Here is a 4,602-nt window from a genome sequence, read left to right as displayed (position 1 = left end):
GCTCTTTTATAGCCCTCTCGATTTCAGCTTTCGTGATCTTTTTGTTCATGCGTTTCCTTACACTTGAGGGGATCTTTGGGAGCTCTTTGAACCACTCATCCAGCGGGATGTCTGCCGCCTCGTCTTTCCTAGTAAATAGTTGTTGGAAAACTCTTACGAGTTCCTTCTCAATGTCTTCTTGTTCTGTTAGCACTTTGTCGTCGACACTGAGTGCGTCTATCCTGCTACGCTGCGCTCGCGTTCTTTCTATGGTTTTGAAAATTTTGCAAGGATCTTCCTCCCTTTCTTGTGCTCGGAGTCGGCATCTGATCATTGCGCCTTTGTATTCGCTTTCCATTAGGTGAAGCAAACGCTCTTTGCAATCACGTATATCTTCCCTGAAGACTCCAGGGGTTTTGTTTTCTTCAGCAATTAGCATTTCAAGGGCTTGTACTAGCACATACTTTGTTTCGCGCCCTTTTTTTGCCTGTGTTTGTCCGTGTTCGAGACAGAGCAGTTTAATTCTTTCCTTGACCTCTTCCCACACTACCGCGTCAACTTTCCTTTCCGCAGTTGCTTCTGATAAAATATTTCTTATCTGAGAGGACAGATTCTCGTCGTCAAGAAGACTTTCGTTAAGTTTCCAAGAGCTCCACCAGAGCGGCTTTCTCGTTCGCCGGTCCGCTTTTCCTATTCGCATCGTGACCATTGCGTGGTCAGAAAAGGCTACTGGGGACACCTTGTATGCAGTGACCGAACTTGTAAGCTCACTGGACATATATACCCGGTCTAGTCGTGCGTGACAATCGCCTTGCCAGTGCGTGTATCCAGGAAGAGGGCCTTTACACCCGTCGGTTGCATCAACGAGATCAAAGTCGCGTAATAATTTCCTGAGTTCCGCAAGGCTTGAGTCTGATTGTAAGCCGCGCGAACAATCCTGTGCATTTAAAACGCAGTTAAAGTCCCCCGCAACAATTGTTTTGACCGGCGTGTCCAAATATTGCCGGAGATTGTCGAAAAAAAATTTTCGATCCGACGCTTCGTTGGGGGCGTATACTGATATCACTTTTAACGACTCATGCCGCCAGATAACTTCCACCGAGCAAACCCGCCCGTTCTTGTCAGATTCCCACTCGGGGTACACTATGAAGCCTCTGTCTTTACGTATCATGATAGTGCTACCGCCGCTGTGCCCAACCGCCCTCGCGTGATAAGAAAAGAAGTGTCTATCAAAGAAAAGCGTCATGTCATCTACATGGGCATCGGAAGAAAGTTTGGTCTCCTGCAAGCAAACTATGTCAGCGTTCTCTTTCAGAAGCAAATTTAACAGCCACTGTTTCCTTATTCTCGAAATTAAGCTAACCGAGTTGAACGTTGCAACTTTAGCTTGCTTCATTGTTTAGAACATGAAATAGAACCAGAAAGTACAATGAAGTCACGTTCACCGCGTTGCGAGCGAGACTTGGCCTTCCCGGAGTGCTTCCTCCGGTTGTCGCCTATGAGGGGTCTGGGCGCCGCCGGTCGTCCGGGGGAATGCGGGGCATAGGACTAAAGCGTCCTATTTTGGAGAGTTCTCCCTTCCACTTCTGGTCAGCCTTGCGTGGCTTGTCTTGCGGACCGTCGCTTGCGGCAAGCGACGGTCCGTCTGCGTAACTAAAGTTTCTTGGCATCTTTCCTAGTCCTTCTACCACTGCAGAATCAAGTGAGTTCAGTTCTGCAGTGGTAGGAGGGCTAGGAAAAATGCCGTCGGGTAGCTGTATAGTCAGGAGATATGTCGACGACATTGTGGTATGCACCTTTTAGAGTGGAATTGCGGAGAAGCTAGAGTCACTAATAGTGTCATCAGCTCCTGAACTGAAGTTCACAGTGGAAAAACCAACGAATAATAGGTTACAGTTTTTGGATCTAAAACTTCATGTGGGTGAAACCCTATGCTGGGAGTATGGAAAAGATGCCCCGAAACCAGTACTCCCGAAGAAGAGCTGCCACTCGAAGACGGTAAAGGCGAGTGTCGTTAGATCGCTGTTCACACGTTGGCGTACTCTCTGTGGCTTACTCTCTACAGAGAGTAAGCCACAGAAAACACTCGCCCGCAGTTATTAATTTGGGGGCCATATACCCAATAAGCTAAACAAATAATACAAAAAATTACATTGCCTTTTTTACAAAGCTGACAAATTTTGATGTTAATAAATTGATATATGTTACGCATGATTCAACAGCCTTCATGTAAAAAGAAGAAAAAGATCGGTGAGCTTTTCTCCGCATCCGCCGGTTTTGCGGTGAGCTTTTCTCCGGTGAGCTTTTCTCCAGTGAGCTTATCTCCGGTGAGCTTTTCTCCGGTGAGCTTTTCTCCGGGATTCCTATCTGACAGCTCCCGACGGCGCACTGTCAAACTGTCAATACATTGTTGTCTTTTTTTATGGGTGTCCTATGTCCTGATTATATGCTTACGGCGTCATTAATATACAGAATGGGTGATTAATTATTTCTGAAGATTTAGTAAATATGCCCAATGAACTTCAAGAATATTACAAAAACGATAACAATTATTTTAATGTAGTGACGAATTTTAATTGTGTTAAATTGGCACGCGTGACGCACAATTCGCTCAGCTAAAAAGAAAAAAAAAGAATAAAAATTCGGTAAGCTTTTTTTTTTTTTTCATTTGCTAAAGGGTAAGTGTGCTTTTCTCCGCATCTGCCGGTTCTCAAGTGAGCTATTCTCCGGTGAGCTTTTCTCCGCCGCCCGTTGATTCACATATGACTCCATATTTTTTTCTTCCGTTCGCTGGCGTATTTATGTGTCTTTTAATCTAGTTTGTTTGCCTTTCCCTTTTTTGATCGCTTGCTTGTCTATTTTTTACGTTGTGAGTTTGACCGTTCATTTGCATGCTTATTTATCTGTTCTTTTATCTCCCTATTTTAATGCCATCGTGGCACAAGGGCGACGAACAATAAGCACAGCGTATTATTTAAATTTTATCTATGCCCGTTCCACGTACGACGATGTGTCGCACACTTTTCACAGTCCAGCTCAGCGATGATCCAGCAAATACACAAAAACAATCTTCCTCAATGTTTCCGTTAAAATAAAATAAAAAAAAAATTTAGCAGAGCATGATTTCGATTTACGGACCTCTGGGTTACGGACCCAGCACGCTTCCATTGCGCCAGCCTGCTTCTTTTTTTTTTTTCTTTCTTTATTGCCTGGAAGTTGTACGATGAGTATACAGAATACTTTTTTCAGTTCAATCTTTTATAACATCATTGTATTTGCATCAATTTTTTTATATGTTGGAGAGTATTAAATAAAGGTACCCAGTCAGGTACAACAGTCTGGGTTTCATAAACACTTTTGATGCGCGTAACAAGTTCAATGAAATGAAGTCTTAGAGTCTTAGGGTGTAAGTTCTCGTTTCTAATGTCCATAGGAGACCTCCACATGCCGTATAATTAAAGCAGCATTACAAGGTCATAAGGGAAGGCGTCTCCAGAGGACACAGGTAGAAAACAAAAGGTAAACAAAGTGATATTGATATCTTTTTTTAAAGTGCGTTGCAGAGCGTCCCAGAAAAGTACAACATCCCAGCTGTGGATGAAAACGTGCTCGACTGTTTCTGGCGTTTACATAGCGTACAATTTTCTGACCCTAGAACGAATAAACCTTTTTCTCTGAGCCATGATTTCGTAGGTAAAACTAAACAATGTAGTCTAAAATTAAAGCTTTGCTGCGGGTGGGATGCACATCTTTTTAACTCGACATAGTCAATCCCCACCCCTGCCCATTTCGATCTTGATGAGCACTGAACCGGCGTGCGGTCGTGTATCACTACGTACTGCGTGGTGCACGTTAAAGACCCCAGGCTAGCGGTTGTACTGCACTGGATAAATTGCTCATCTACAGTGAGTGACTTTGAAATGGCTAACCAACTGCAGGCTGTATAGATATCCACACAACCCCAATTATTAACTCGACATAGGACATTGCAACTGGATCCACTGTCAGCCACCGTTCGGTAAATTGGTGGAGAAAACAGGACACTTCAAAGATCTCTCACCAAATGTTTCCGCCTTACACTCGTTAGGTAGTCTCTTGTAAGTCTTACCGATAATAACTGAGATGCCTCGAGCACCTCTTTTAAGTATCCCCCCTGTACAGTTTCTTGGTATCCACTTGTGGATACAATATGGTCAGTAAGAGAGCTCGCCAGTCTATTCTGTTCTATTTCTCGAAGAAAGGGATGCTCTTGGACTCTTAGAAAAAGAAACCGGGAAACCAATTGGCGAACAAACATATGTGGAAGTCCGATCCCTCTGTCACGCACACGGCGAAACAAGTTATCTCGACGCATTGGTTCCCAAACAGATTTCCATACAAAAACGGCGAACACCCAAGCAACCTTTGTATATTTTGCAGCGCCGTGTCTGTCGTTACCTCTTCTACTCATCCCTCGTTTATTTTCACGCTATTCCCGTTCATGATGTCAAACCAACTCGACCAACTTTATGCGTTGTTGCTTTGTATATCCGCCCGGGCACAATGCAGTACCTGTAGAACGTACCACAGTTTAGCCGCCAAAAATACGTTACATACTTTAGAACGGGCGAAAATTGACAGATT

At 44.0% G+C, this 4,602-nt stretch overlaps 1 pseudogene; it reads right to left on the bottom strand.

The window, feature by feature from the left end:
- Nucleotides 1-768: 768 nt before the first annotated feature.
- LOC120844846 lies at nt 769-4,333 on the bottom strand (annotated as a pseudogene).
- Between the last annotated feature and the right edge of the window lie 269 nt (nt 4,334-4,602).

Source organism: Ixodes scapularis, unplaced genomic scaffold (genome assembly GCF_016920785.2).
Source record: "Ixodes scapularis isolate PalLabHiFi unplaced genomic scaffold, ASM1692078v2 PGA_scaffold12__126_contigs__length_90152505, whole genome shotgun sequence".
Taxonomy (NCBI): Eukaryota; Metazoa; Arthropoda; class Arachnida; order Ixodida; family Ixodidae; genus Ixodes; species Ixodes scapularis.
The sequence above is the reverse complement of the archived record's forward strand: the minus strand, read 5'-3'. Positions and strand labels throughout refer to the sequence as shown.